The following is a 15,697-nucleotide window of genomic DNA, read 5'->3' as shown; positions in this document are numbered from 1 at the left end:
CAAGTCACCCATTCGTGGGAGCGACTGACGGACAGGGTAGGGAGGCCACCGGGAGACGGGCCGGGCGTGCGGCTTCCGCGACAAGGGCCAAGCAATGGGGAGGCCGCGTGCGGCCGCCGGGATGGAGGGAGGTTCTGTGCACGGAGAGCAGCGGGCCAGGCGTGATGTCTCCTTTTCTCTCTTGTCTCGGGGAGGGGAGGTGCCCCGCCCCAAGCCGCCCAGGAGCTTCCCTCGCCCGCATCTGGAACCTGCACCTAGTTCCCCTGAGCCTCCAGGTTGCTTTATCGGGTCTCCTTTGTGGTTCTTTTCGCCTTTTATCTTGTACTTTCATTTTTGGTGTGTACGTCTAGGCTCCACGCAGGCTCTTAAGTTACACGAGGGCAAAGCCCCTGTCGGACTTTTCAGGTACTCGGTAGTACTCAAGTGAGCAATTGAATGAATGAGTGAGTTCCTATGAGGGAGAACTGGTGAATTAATGAATGAGTACACATGAAGTAGAGCTGAATGAAGGAATACATGAATGGATATAAATACGACAAGGAGGCAGTGGAGACACGGGCTTACAACTCTTATCTTCTGGTAGTTTCCCAAAAGCTGTGTGAATGTGGCACTCTTGTAAATGGAGTCATTCTGACTGTGGCTACTTAAAAGTTCTATTCTATGCTGTTTCAAAAGAAAATAATCACCAGAAGCACCCCCTCATATTTCCACTCGAAGTAGATTTTCCTATATGCATTGCTTAAAGCAAAGTATGCCTAGGCTTTTTTTTTTTTTCTTGAGTTTTGTTTTCTACTTTGGAGAATCATTGTCACCATAATATTATTTAATGTATTTCTGAAAGATAAGGATGAATCTGAAGGTAGTACCACATGACTCTGCTTTTCGTAACTTGTTTGTAAAACCACATGTCTCTTTGAATTCAGGATTGTGGAGGATCTTGTCTGTCTTCCTGAGACAAGTGCTGGCTGGTTTGTGGGTGACTGTAGAAGGCTGAATATAGTTCAGAGAGGAAAAGAGAGACATTTATCGGTGTGCAGACACTTTGGAAGTGACATAGGTTGAGACTGCTTTAATTCGATTGGTCACTGCATCACTTCTAGGTTTCCAGACCCAGGTTTCAGAAAAGCTGGATGACTTTAGATGTGTTACTTGATCTCTTTAGGTCCCAGTTTCTTAATCTCCAAGATGCAGGAGGTTAGGTAGGGCCCCTTCTTGAGTTAGACTTCGAGGATTCTCTTTTATCGGTTAAAAGGTGAAATTGCAGGTGATTTCATGAAGCCTGCTCACTTCAGCTGCTCCTCTTGGGATTCTGTAGAATTTTGGCTCCACTGTTTTCTCTGCAAATTCCAACTCATTTCTCATCCTCTCCACATCTGCTACAAAAGGACCTGGGAGCTTGAGATGAGAATTTTAGACTCTGGGCTGGAGGGGAGAAAGAAGGGCAAGATTGTTTTGTGCATTGCCCCAGGTTCCTGGTCCTGGGTCTAACTTGTTTCCAATACAACCAGCCTGACAATGCCATATATTTTGAGTATATCTAGGGAGTTATATCACTATTAATTTGCCTGCATTTGAGATTAGTTATCATAGATCACAACATTTTGGAAACGGAAGGACCTTAGAGATTTTTAAAAGGCACTTAAAAAGTCATTTTACATACATATTGAAATATTTCTTGCATGATACATTTCACAAACACAAAGTCCCAAACATGTTAAGTAAAGTAAAATTAATGTTACCTACTTCAGTTCTTTCAAGTCTATTGGAAGAAGTGAAGTCAAACATGGTGCTTGGTGAAAAAGACCAACTTTCTCTGATTCTTTTCTCAAAGATCCAATTGTGGGGTCACATGTGGTTCTGGCATGGAATGTAACAGAGGTGATATTTATGGGGCACTGACCACTCACCAAGCACTGTTATATTTAACCTTTTTACTTGTATTGCCCCATTTATTCCTCGCTATAAACAATTGTAATCCCTATTCAACCTTCCTAAATGGAAACAGTGCTTGGGAAATGGGAAAGTCAGGCATTGAAAACACAGGTAGATGGAGGCAGGGTTTCTGCCAGAAATATAGACAATCCCTGCTAGGAAAGCCTTGTAGTGTTGTCAAATGTGGTCTCTATGTGTGTTCAGGTAGTATATTAAACTCTTGGGCGTTGTGGGTAAGTAAATTTAGAATGGGAGCTCAGGGGTAGAATGATTAAGACTGAACTATAGAACATTGTTTGTTATATCATTTTGAAAATTATTGAGTTCCATTGGTACTCTAGACTCTGATATTTTGACCTAGATGCCCATGCATCCCAATTTTAAACGTGTTCAGATTTAACAGTCCAGGGAGTATAAAAAGGATGACATCAAAAGCTATGTGGGTGAGTGGCACCTAAGGGCTTCAAACTCTGAGTACCAAACAGTGTTGTTTCTTGGGCTAGTTGCTGCCTCCCAACCTAATGACAACTCCTAACGCAGACAGAGTACAATGCCTACCTCAGTGTAACGTAGGGGCAGAAATGGGAGACGAATTTCCAGCACTCTTATAATTAATTGACAAGAGCAAAAGAGGAAAAGAGAGGCCCATAAAGTAACTGGGAAATTATTTTGTTTCTTCTTTGTCAGTCAAGTTTAGTCTCATAGAAGGCAGAGACCAATTGCGGCTGCTTGAAAAACAGAGAGCCAGTGCCAGTTTGACTTAGCTCAGGAGGCTGAAACTTTCTGCCCTGAAGGCCGGTGTGATGGAATAGACCTTCCCATTGCTCACAATATTATGAAAAAAAACATTAAAGCAACAATTTTTATTACTTGCCCTGGAGCTAGAGCTTTAAAATATACTTTCTTCTCCCCCTGCCCTCCCTAAACCACTTAGATTTTAAAAACAAACAACCCATTCATGTGTTTGCTACATCAGATTATTAGTCCTTTTCTTTATCCCTGGGCCCTGTTTCTTTAATGCAGCTAAGAAGGAGGACTGGTGTGCTTCTAGATCTATGGAATTTTTCTTTAGTTATTCTTTTACTCGCGCATATTAATTTCAGTAACCATTTAATGAGTGCATACTGTGTGCCAGGTAAAGATGAATGAGATACTGAGTTTATGTAGGAAAGTGATCCATCCACAAATAATTGCAGCACGGGTGATGTGGAAGTAGTGGCCACTCATTCTCCCAGGAGAGAGGTATGGTCAGAATTTAGGAAGACTTCACAGAGCAGGTGAATTTTGAACTGGATTTCGAAGCCTGAAAGCCAAGAGGAGGGAGAAGGGTGTTTGTTCTAAGCACAGAGAACTACATGGGCAAAGACGTGGAGGCAGTCTGAGCGTGGCACTCCCAGGGGGAGACGGGTTGGGTGCGTCTGTAGTAAAGAGGTCTTGTGAGGTTGGGGCCAAAGGAGGGTCCTTGAATGTCATGTTTTTCAGGCTTTATCATAGCCTAGATAATCTTTAAGAGTTTTTAAGCTGAATTTTTAAGCAGAGGAGTGCTATGATTGGATTTCCTTTAGAAAATAGCTCCAGCAATAGTATTTCAGAGGAACTAGAGAGGGAAAAGCCAAGGAGTCCAGAAGAAAATGAGGATGCTGTTGCTATAGTCCAAATGAAATAGGATAAGGGTGTAAACTAGCGTAAGTTTGAGAGATATTCAGAATATAGGGAAGGCAGGATTTAATGACTAGCTGCATATGGGAAATAAGGTTGAAAATAATTCTGAGGTTTTGGAATTGCTTACCTGGGTGGATGGAGATGCCACTAATGAGGATAATGAACACCAGATGAGGAAGAGGTTCTGGCAGAAAGACAGTGAGACAACTTTGGAACATCCAGGGGAGATCCCTGGTGTACAGCCTTGACTGTAGCTGTACTGTGACGTCATATATAGCCAAGACTGGCCAAACTTTATGACAGGTCCACAGTCTAAAAAGACAGATCAGTTCAATAAAACACTTAAAAAGAAGGAAAAAAACCACATTAGAGTTAACTAATGACCCTTATATTTCAGGTGAGATCTTTAGAACTCTAAATATTATGTAAGTTCTAGTGAAGGAACAAAGTTAGATACTCAGACAATGAGGGGTTATTATAAACCATCAAGAGAAACCAAAACAGAGCAACACAGACAGGAGTGGTTGAAAGGAACAAAGATGAGCAAATGGCAGGAGTGTAGCAGAGAGGACTGGTTGCTTAAAGCACAGGTATAGGCAGATTTGGAATACAGAGAGGAAATTTGAGCTGGCTCTTCCAAAGAATGTATTTCTTTAGTGGTAAGAATATCTCAAGCTTTGCTTTCTCATCTTATTCACCTTGTCAGGGAGATTGTTTCGAGGTGCTGTGCAGAGGGTTTGATCTTATTTTGCAGAGAAGGTGTTGGGAGACTTTGAACTAAGGGAAGAATAACAAGTAGAGTGAGATAAAATGAAAAGGATAATGATTAGGAGGAATTTTCAGAACTTTTAACGAATTCTGTGAGAAACAGTTGCTAACAGAGAAAAAGTTAGATTGATGTAGTGTTCTCTTAGGGTCGTGGCATTAGACTTGCTTGGAAAAAAGGGTATATTAGCATAGCACCTTATATTTAAAAATAATTTTTATATGAACCCTCAGAAGCATGTGCAGGCAGGCACTATTATCTTTCTTTTGTAAACTAAAAATCTGGGTATTAAGGAGGCTGTAGTTTGCCTCAGATCCCATAACTGGCAAGAACTCTAGGCCTTCTGAGTTTCAGCCCACTGCTCTGTCCATTGTATCGGAACCTTGCTTTGCCTTGGAACCTTGGCGTTTTACAGAGTCCCCTCCACCTCCCACCATGTCCATCATGTAAAAGTAAGACTAAAGCAGATGATATTTGAAGGTCAACAGAGCCAAGATCTCTGGGGAGACAGGCAGTGATGGAAAGGATCCTTAGCACCAACTCTGCTATGTGCAGTACGGATGGTTATGAAGGGTTGTATATAGAGAATTGCTGTGGAAATCAAATAATACTTAAAATGTAATAGGAGAGTTTGCAATATAAAAAAATCTTAGGACTAAATCTTCCAAGAGGCAAATAACCTCTTTACAAAGTGAACTATTAATCATTCCTAAACATATTATCTGGATAAATCCAGACTTTCAATATGGGGTTTGCTTAAAGCAAGATACATCTGCAGTAAGCTATGTCTACATTGGTCGTATTATATGTGAAGACTTTTCCAAGTTGAGTATCAAGTAAGAAAATGGGGACCTGGATCTGGATCCCCTAATTATTTGAGGCAGTTTACAACACATTGAACGTAATGATTTTCAATTAAATCCATCTAGCTACCTTTGCTTCTTATGAAGCACCTACAGGTAGGACACTGGCCACAGCTCAGCTGGGAAATGGAGAGATAAACCCAGCACTGGCACTGCCCGTGGTGGGACCCACAAGAGACAGTCATCAGTGTAAATCCATCAACATAGTGGGCCTGGGTGGGAAAACCAGAAACCTTTACGGACCTTGAGTTCCACATCATTATTAAAAAGAAACCAAGTGTAATTCAAAGCAAAGAGCATTATACCAGATCTAGAGTTGATAAAAGATAAAATCTATAAGGAAGACAGAATAGCTGTGACATTTTATGGGCCAGGCATTTAAACATATTTATCTTCAAAGAATATAAAGAAATGGTCAGAAGTATGAGAAAATGACCAAAACAATATAAAAAATTAATTTTTATTAGAGTATAGTTGATTTACTATGTTGTGTTAGTTTCTGCTGTACAGCGAAGTGAATCAGTTATACATATACATGTATCCACTCTTTTTTTAGATTCTTTTCCCATATAGGTCATTACAGAGTATTGAGTAGAGTTCCCTGTGCTGTACAGTCGGTCCTTATTGGTTATCTCTTTTATATATAATAGTGTGTATATGTCAATCCCAGTCTCACAGTTTATCCCTTCCTCCCTTCCCCCTTGGTAACCATAGTTTGTTTGCTACATCTGTGACTCTATTTCTGGTTGTAAATAAGTTCATTTGTAGCCTTTTTTTAGATTCCACATATAAGCAATAACATATGATATTTGTCTTTCTCTGTCTGACTTGACCAAAACAATTTATAGGAGACTTTAAGATCTGTTGTTTATATGACAAATCAAGCAGACAAAAGACAAATGGTAAGATTTGAATAATTCATGAGGTTGAAGAATATAATTCATAAGGGTGAACAGGGATATAGAAAATTTCAATAATATGGTGTATTAAAGGTTTATCAAAAAATTCTTTATGTTATATATGTGTAAGATATATGATTATATATGTATATATATGGTCTCTTATTCACAGAAAATTCATTTCTTCTTCAAACATTTATGAAAGATTGTAAAAAACGTTTAACGAAGAATTCAGTGAATTCGAGAGGCCTGCTGGTCTTGTGCCTTGATCCTCTGGTTTAGCCCATGTTTTCAATTAGCTTTGTAATTGATTGAAATGGTAAAGAGAAAACATCTTCTCTTTCACGATGCTGTCAAGTGGCTCATAGAATGAATCTTCCACCTTCATATGTCCCTTTTGTTCCCAGAACATCGTTTTGAGGTTCTTTTACCATTATCAAAATACTTTGGATCTGTGTTATCTGTGACTAATCTGAAGGTGCATTTGTTACATTTGCTTAATGTTCTAAATCATTAATACCGTGTGTAGTGTATCGCAAAATTTACCATCTGAAGCATCTCGCTATCCTTTTATAGGGTGTTTCTTTTCATTAGCTTTTCTGAGACAAGACTTACAGAAACCCAGGGGCCATAGGAAGACGAGGGAATGAACGGAGGATCACAAACCCCAGTTTAGTTCTTTGGGAAGCAGAGGGCAAATCATGGAAGTCAGCACTCTTCAGACTTCATTCCACTACTTATTCAGCCTAAATTTTAGGGTTTACCACTTAAACTAACCACTCACTAGCACCCTATATTTGCTGTAGTTTTAACAGTTAAGAAAATAGGACCTGAAGTCAGTTTCTTGGGTTCAGATTTCAGCTCTGTCACCAACACTTGTGTGACCTTGGACCAATTACATATCCTCTCTATGCCTCAGTTTCTTCCTTTGTAAAATGGGGAAACTAATTATAACTATCAGTGGTAGGCAGAATAATGTCCTCCCCCAAAGATGCCCATGCCCTAATCCCTGGAACCTGTGAATGTGATAGGTTCTGTGGCAAAGGAGAATTAAGGCTGTGGATGGCATTAAGATTGCTCATGATGTGACTCGAAATCCATATCCTGGATTATGTGGTGGGCCTAATTAACAGTGGGAGAGGGGGGCAGAAGAGTTAGGGAGATGTGACTGTGGAAGAACGGCCAGAGAGATGCAATGTTGTCAGCTTTGAAGATGGAGGAAGGAGGCCATGAGACAAGGAATATGGGTGGCCATTAGGATCTGAAAAAGGCAAAGATCCTTCCCTAGAGCCCCTGGAAGGAATGCAGCCCTGCCAACACTTTGATTTTACCTGGTGAGTCCAGTGCTGGATTTCTGACCTACAGAACTGTAAGATAATAACTTTGTATTGTTTAAGCCACCAATTTTGTGGTAGTTTGTTACAGCAGCAATAGAAAACCAATGCATTATCCTCTAGGTTTGCTGTAGGGTTAAGAAATATAAACATTTAGGACAGGCCTGCTCAGTCAATATTAGCCACTATCATTAGTTTTTTCATTGGTATGTTCCCTCCTATCTTTGCACCTTTGTAATAGCTGTTTTGTGATTACCTGAAATTGTTGGAAATCACCCCCCTCCTTCCCCAAGACCGTGGCCTTAGGAGTTTCTCACTCTCCAGGTAGGCCATACTCAGTCACCAGCAATTTGTCAAAATTACTGTTTAGGTATTCCTAGACTTTATGGGTCCAGTGGCTTCTGCTCCAGATAAGCAGGTCTGGGCTGTGACTCTCTGGATTTTCCTGTCTCTCTAGATTTTAGAGTGGCGGTTTGCTTTGCACTCTCACTTCTCTGCTCCAAGGAGAGTCATTGGTTTTCAGTTTGCTCATTTTATTTGTTGCTGTAAGGACAGGAGTGATGACGGAAGTGAGCTCAGTGCTCTCATTGCCCTGTGGCTCTAAAGAGCTCCTCTGTTCTCAAGAGATCTCTAGCTCTACACTTGACGTTCTTCTGATTTCTGTTCTCTGGTTTTCAACTCATCGATTTCATTCCCAAATATGCTTTCTGGGTTTTCTATTTTGGTTAATGGCATCTCAGTCTATGAGATAGTAGGTAATGTGATGTATCTGAGATATAGGGTACAAAACAGGATCAAAATCTGGGAGGTTAGCCTTAACTCTTCCCTTTTCCTCATCTTCCCACATTATTAAGTCACCAAATGCTGTTGTGCCTACCTGTGATAGCACCTGAAACTTTCTGTTTTTTTTTTATCCCCCCATCCTTTCTATCACGACTCTAGTCATATCCGTTATTGTCTCTTGCCTTGGCCAGGCAGAATCTTTTAAATTACTTCGTCTTCCACACTGCTTCAAGAGTTGGATCATAGGCTGGATCATATTACTTCCCTTCTCAAAAGACCTACATTTTGAGAAATTGTCTGCGGAATAAAGTCTAAACTCCTAATAAAGTCTAAACTCCTAATATGGCATTAAAATGTATTTCTCGGTACGTTCCTGGTGCATTCACTTACTGTATTAGTTCGCTAGGCCTGACAAAACAAAATACCATAGAGTGGGTGGCTTAAACAGTAGAAATGTATTTTCTCACAGTTCTAGAGGCTGGACGTCCAAGGTCAAGGTGTCAGCATGTCTGATTTCTTCTGAGGCTTCTCTCCTTGGCTTGCAGATGTCCATCTTCTTGCTGTTTCCTCACATGGTCATTTTCTTTCTGTTCGTGTGCATCCCTGGTGTCTCTGTGTGTCCAAATGTCCTCTTCTCATAAGGACCTCAGTCAGATTGTATCAGCCCCACCCCCATGCCCTCATTTTAACTTAATTACCTCTTTAAAGTCCTTATCTCCAAATATAGTCACATTCTGCGGTACTGGGTAGTAGAGCTTAAACATGTGAACTGTGGTGGGGCACAATCCAGCCCATAACACCTACTAGATCCCTCCATGTATTCTATGTGTGTGTATCAGATCACATCATGAGTGCACATCACGACCTGGGAAGATTTGAAAAATACTGATTCCTGGCCCCCACCTAACTCTGTGGGTTCTGAATCACTATGTCTGAAATGGGACTGGGAATACACTTCTTGGATGCATGTGTATGTTTAAATTTCTCCCTAGTGCTTTATAATACTTCAGCTTTTTGTACGCCAGAATTTTTTTTTTTTAAATCATTTCTGGGGAACATATTATAAATGTTCACATCTTTGCTCATGGTTGTTCTTTAAATACCCTTCCCACCATACAACTCTGCAAATTCATCTATCTTGCAAGGCTGAGCTGGAATATCATCTTCTCAGTTATTGCTTCCTTGTTCTCTGCTGTGATAATCCTGCAATACTTTATCATTACAGTTGACCCTTGAACAACTTGGGGGTTAGGGGCACCAACCCCACAGCAGTCAGCAATCCGAGAGTAACTTTACAGTTAGCCCCACTTATCTGTGGTTCTGCATCCTCAGATTCAGCTAACCTTCGATCCTGTAGTACCTGCAGTATTTATTGAAAAAAATCCACATATAAGTGGACAGACACAGTTCATACCCGTGTTGTTCAAGGGTCAACTGTACTTTATTGTTAGTACTTGAGAATCTGTTTCCTTTTGTCTCTGTATCGCAGTCATTTGCCTTCCTCTTTCACTGGCTTCCTAAGGCCTAGGACGACATATCCTTTGTCTCTGTATATCTGAAGCAGTTGCAGTTGTTCTGAGCATAATAGGTAGTCAATCAATGTCTGTAGTATGAATAAATGAATGAACTCATTAATAAATGCTAATAATTTTCTTATGACTTTTTATCCAATGGAGACCATTGGATAAAACAAATAAGCTTATCCAATGTAAAACTAGCGGCAAATTTTTATTCTTGAATTGAGCATCCTTAACATGATACGTGAACAATAGTCTTCATGTGTATTTCCAATTTAGGACTTTAAACATGTAAAATTTTTTCTTGAAGGAGGTATTTGATAATAGGAAGAGGATATAGCGAAGGCATCATAACAATTTGTGATAATGACAATATTGTTTTGCTTTGCATTTTCAAGGCAGAGTGTGGATGGTTCAGTTCTTAAAGATGAATGGATTCCCTAGTGTCCACTTGTGGTGTATCCTTGTTTATCCTCCTGATCAAGAACTGCTGCCTTATAGGGGGTATGTTAAAGTGGAACTGTCTATTCGCTGAGCTAATGATAAGCTGTGTTTTCCTGGGTCAGTGAATAACAGAAACAGTTCTCGAAATAATTGCATCAGCTGAGACCCAACTTCCAGGCAGGGATCAAGAGTCTGACTTTTCCTTTGTGTTAGTTTTCCCCAAACTACTAAAATTTCTAGAGATGGAGTAATTGCCTCTCAAATAATTTCTCCAAAGCCTTTTCTGAACCAGAGCAGGCAGTGACGGAGATTGGCAGGGGAAGGACTGATGTCTGCTCGTGAGGGGAAGAATGACACTGCCTTGAAAACACAAATGAGCCTTTGGATGTGGAAATTTACAAGGCTCAGAGAGCCCTGAAACATCTTTAGAAACTGAGCCCAGCGGAATAATGGGAGGCTGTGTTCTGGCTTGGCATGGGAGCCTGTCTGGCACAAACTACACTGTAAACAACTCAGACATTTCAAACATCTGCATCTGCATACATGACATTAGATTCTCAAAATGTCCAATTAAACACTTCCTCAGCTGACCTGGTGTCAGCCTGGCCTTTCTGATGGGGAAGGAGTTTCAGCTGATACTGTTGTATGCTCTTCCTTTCTGGACCCAATCTTGTCCTTCTTGTTCAGACACAATTCTTCTTAAGGGAATTCCCTGGTGGCCCAGTGGTTAGGACTCAGTGCTTACACTGCCGTGGCCCAGGTTCAATCCCTGGTTGGGGAACTAAGGTGCGCAAGCCACGTGGCATGGCCGTGTGTGGCTGAACCACACTGACTCCATTTTGTCATCTCCATCTTAGGTCCACAGCCCTACCCCCTCCCCTTTCTGTGTGACTCAGCTTTAGCTTAACTTACAAGGGTATGTTCCCCATCAACTTTTACGCTTGTCTTCATCTGATGTGGAAACTGGAAGAATGCCTTATGCTGACACAGATGGTTAATGGTCCTGAGATCCCTGGGGGAGGGGAAAATCCCCGGTCCCCGTCGGTGTGGTCATGCTTCTCACTTGGTAGTCAGATTCCGTGTTTAGCTCTGGCCCCTTTAGATCCCCGGTACCCCTTTCCATGGTGCAAAGTGCAGCTGCGAATGCCTCTGGATCATCCCGTCGGCCTGATCCTTCCTGCCTGTGTGTAGGTTACCCACGACAGACTTCATAATTGCACTTTATGGAATTGCCTGCTTTGTTTTTCTGTCTCAAAGTTCCTTGTCAGTTTGGAGGATATTATTCAGTATCTCTGCCTCCCGATAATTGGTACAGTATGGAGAGAGAATTTGGCTTTGCAAAGAAGGGTGGGCACTTCTTTCACTGGGACGTGAGCTGAGAAGAGCTGTATAGATAAAGGGGTAGAAGAGTTTTGAGTTGAGGATGAAGAAAGCCAAGTCATCTCATGGTCATAATATCGTATTCTCAGTTATGTAGAAGAGGAGAGCTTTTGCTGAGCATGAGGGGAGTAGGGGTTGAATCTGGGGCTTAAGGAGAGTGGAAAAACTTTGTAGCAGCTGCTGTGGGGAATTTGATAGGGGTCAGTTGAAGATAAATATAAGGGTTGCTGAGCAATGCAAGGGCCCCAGCTGAGATCAGACAGCCTTTAGTTCATATGGAGATATTTGGCATGATTAAGTAAATGTTGGTGATGGTGTTATGCAGCATGTACAGAGAAAATTCAAAATTAGTTTTGAAGAATTGGCAACTTGGGTGAGGAGGAAAAGCAAAGGTATTCTAAGGTGCTAATGAAAGCATTGTTGGAGTCATTAATTACCAGTTGAGGTTTTGAACCAAGATTAATCTGAAATGGTGAGTTGGGTGGATAGACGTACAGTCAGACTGGAGACGAGGAAGTGTCTTAGTTAGTTCTGACTGCTGTAACAAAGTGCCATAGACTGGGTGGCTTATGCACAGCAGAAGTTTACTTCTCACAGTCTGGAGGCTAGAAATCTGAGTTCAGGGAACCAGCATGGTCAGGTTCTGCTGAGGACCCTCTTCTGGGTTGCAAACTGCCACTTTCTCATAGTGTCCTCACATGGCAAAAGAAGAAGGTGCCCTTTTATAAGGGCACTAATTCCGTTCATGAGGGCTCTACCCTCATGACCTAATTACCTATCAAAAGTCCCACCTCCTAATACCATCACATTATGGTTAGGATTTCAACATATGCATTTTAGGGGGACACATTCAGTCTATTGCAGGAGGCTCTTCACTTAGCCAGTGTCAATCTAGCTGCTTCTCTGTGCCACACATGTGCTGAGTGGTGGGGATGCAAGGATGAAGAAAACACAGTTCACTTTAAAAGCTCAAAAGCATTTATTGAGCTTTTACTATATACTGGGTGGAAAGACACTGATCTTTCCCTTGAAAAGCTTTAAGACTAGTGAGATAGTCTGGATAATTTTGATTCAGATTGTGGTAAACTTTGAAGGGGGTAAGCAGAGGGTGCTAGAAAGTTGTAGAAGAGGACATTCAACACAACCTGTGAGAAGAGGAACCAGGTCATCCTGCTAAGTATCCTCCTACTCCCCAGGATCACCCCCCACCCCCAGTTATTTGAACATTATATAGAGAGAATGGTGTGTACATGGCACAAGGGTGAATGTCTGAATCTAAATTCAAGTCACCTCATGTTCCTCCTCTGCATTTTATTAGAGACATTTTGTGGCTTAAATGAGAAAGTGCTTGTTTGAAAAATCTTTGTAAACTGTAATGTTCAGATGATGGTGGTTTCTTTATTTCTCTTTCTATGCTGTATGAATTCTAAGTCTTTTCCAAACTCTAATTTTCAGCCTTATCTCCTCTTTTAAAGTGAATTCCTCTCTATCCCCACGCTTAGCCCACATTTGGTTCTATCTTTCTCTACTGTTCCTAAACCTAAAATGCCCTTCTCTTCCTCTCCTGGCAACTAAATCTTAACCATTTTTTTTAAAGGCCTGACTGAAGTCCTGCCTCTTTTATGAAGTCCTTTTTAATTATTCAGGTCACCCATATTCTCTTTTTTTTTCTTATACTTCATTTTTCACTACTGATTATTTACTCTTTAATTTTTGCTTATCTTTCAGTCTCCACAATGTATTTTATACTTCTGAGGGCAGGAATCCTGACTTTCACTATCTTTATACTATGCATAGTTCTGGTCATATAGGTTTAAATAAATAGTTGGTAGTTAATTACTTGTTAATTGGGAAAAAGTGCTAACCTGCAATAATTGTACTTTGGATATGCTTAGTGAGCTTCTCTTTTCCCCATAGGAAGAAATAATTTTGGATTGATTAGACTGACAGATGTGGAAACAATTTAGTCCAATTTAACAAACCCTTATTGAGTTCTGGAACATATGGCAAGTGCTCAATAAACGTTCATTTGTTCACTTATTCAGTCAACAAATATTTATTGAGTATCCACTATATGCCCCACACTGCGTGAGTTATTGTAATACATGTAACCTATTAGACGTTCAGACATTGAGAATCAAAACATGACTATGACATGGTTCTCATCCTTTTCTTTAATAAATTTACTTATTTCTTTATTTTTGGCTGCATTGGGTCTTTGTTGCTGCTCGCGGGCTTTCTCTAGTTGCAGCAAGTGGGGGCTACTGTTTGTTGCTGTGCACGGGCTTTTTATTGTGGTGGCTTCTCTTGTTGTGGAGCACGGGCTCTAGGCAATGCGGGCTTCAGTAGTTGTGGCTCGTGGGCTCTAGAGCACAGGCTCAGTAATTGTGGCGCTCAAGCTTAGTTGCTCCACGGCATGTGGGATCTTCCCGGACCAGGGATTGAACCCGTGTCCCCTACACTGGCAGGTGGATTCTTAACCACTGTGCCACCAGGGAAGTCCACATGGTCCACATCCTTAATTTGCTTTGCTTAAATGACCAACGATGAAATCATTGTTTGATTATAAGGCATTATAGAAAAGTAAATAGTATGCTATGGACGCACAAGGAAAGGAGCAATTCATTCTGACTTGATAGTTCAGGAAAGGATTCACAGAGAAGATAACATTCAGGAAAAAAATGAAGTGGGCAGGGAGGTAGCTTTGACACTCTTGTTTGCTTTGTTACAATTTTGTATTTTACACAGTGTAGTGTTAGAAATTAACATGCTGGAGAGTTTCCACTTCTGGGAAGATGGGGTAGATGTACTTTTTCCTATTTATCCTGCTAAGTACAACTAAAAAAATCTAAAAACCTGTGTCTGTCTGTCTATCTATCTATCCATCTATCTACCTACCTACCTACCTACTCAAACATAATAAGACTCTGAAAGGTGGAAAGAAGGTAGACCAGCTAGGGACATTGGGACCCGAGTTACTTGGGTTTTCTTTTTGTGTCATATATCTCAGACTTGGAGCTGAAAAAGCTGGCAACTTGGAAATGCCAATGAGTACAGACAAAAACCAACCAAACAAAAAAACCCAACAAAAGCTGGCTCTCTCTAGTCAAAGGACCAGGAAAGGGAGAGTCTAGCAAGACAGAAGATTTTTAGAAGGTAATCACTCTATTGCAGTCAAACATTACAGAAAAATATGTAGCCCACTGTGTGACCCATGTCAACAAAGACTGAGTGGATAGCTTAGACTTCTACCCATCTAGCCACTCAAAAAAGACTGAGTAGATAGCTTAGGCAGGGTATCCCAACATGCCTCCTGGGTGGTGTTACAGAAGACCAAGCAGGGAGTCAGGACTTTCATACCCACCAGCCACTAATGAGCCTCCCCACCCCCAGCCCCACCTGTAGAGTAAGTAGAGACCATGTGGGGAGCGGGGACTATGAACCATTTGGCAACAATGTACCCCTCCACTTACCTGCTGGCATGGTGTCAGAGGGGATATCCTGGAGAGTCAGTACTTTCACCATTGTCAGCAGTAGTGAGACCATCTCACTACATAGTTAGTGAAGACCACGTGGGGTATCTGAAACTCCAGTCCTCCTTCAGAATTTATAAGGAGACCCCGCTCTTTGAGTGTCTGTGGAGGCCAAGTGGGGAACCTGCACTGCTACCTCCACACAGTGTTGCAGCAGCAACATCTCCTACCCACTTCCTCCACTGCAGTGGTATCAGAAGAAACCAGCTAAAATAGGAGGTTTCAAAAAGATCCAGAGTCTCATAATGCAGCAATGTCTGTGTTTCAGTTGAAAATCACTTGTCATAACAAAAGAGTCAGGGAGATCTCAAACTGAATGAAAAAAGAGAATCAGTAGATGCCAATACCAAGATGACAGAAATTTTAGAATTATCTGACAAGGACTTTAACACAGCCAGATAACAATGCTTTAATGAGCAATTACAAACATGCTTGAAACAGATGAAAAAATAGAAAGCCTCAGGGAAAAATAGAAAGTCTCAGTAAAGAAATAGAAGATATAAAGAAAAATCTAATGGAAATTTTATATATGAAAAATACTATAAGCAAAATAAAAATCTCAATGAATGGCCTCAATGCAGAAC

At 41.1% G+C, this 15,697-nt stretch overlaps 1 protein-coding gene and 1 non-coding gene across 2 annotated transcripts in view; both read left to right on the top strand.

Moving 5' to 3' along the window:
- The first annotated feature begins 14 nt into the window (after window positions 1-14).
- The window catches only part of CPQ (carboxypeptidase Q), a 465,560-nt gene continuing 449,877 nt past the window's right edge, over window positions 15-15,697 (top strand). The window contains exon 1 of the mRNA XM_024756593.1: window positions 15-36. The gene's annotated coding sequence lies outside the window, so the exon portion shown is untranslated. The remainder of the gene's footprint in view (window positions 37-15,697) is intronic.
- TRNAV-UAC (transfer RNA valine (anticodon UAC)) lies at window positions 10,910-10,981 on the top strand. The gene has a single exon. It is a non-coding gene; the product is annotated as a tRNA-Val (tRNA).

This window comes from Neophocaena asiaeorientalis, unplaced genomic scaffold (genome assembly GCF_003031525.2).
Source record: "Neophocaena asiaeorientalis asiaeorientalis breed wild unplaced genomic scaffold, Neophocaena_asiaeorientalis_V1.1 scaffold29, whole genome shotgun sequence".
In the NCBI taxonomy this organism is placed as follows: domain Eukaryota; kingdom Metazoa; phylum Chordata; class Mammalia; order Artiodactyla; family Phocoenidae; genus Neophocaena; species Neophocaena asiaeorientalis.
Note: the sequence above shows the minus strand (reverse complement) of the source record. Positions and strands in the feature narration are given on the sequence as shown.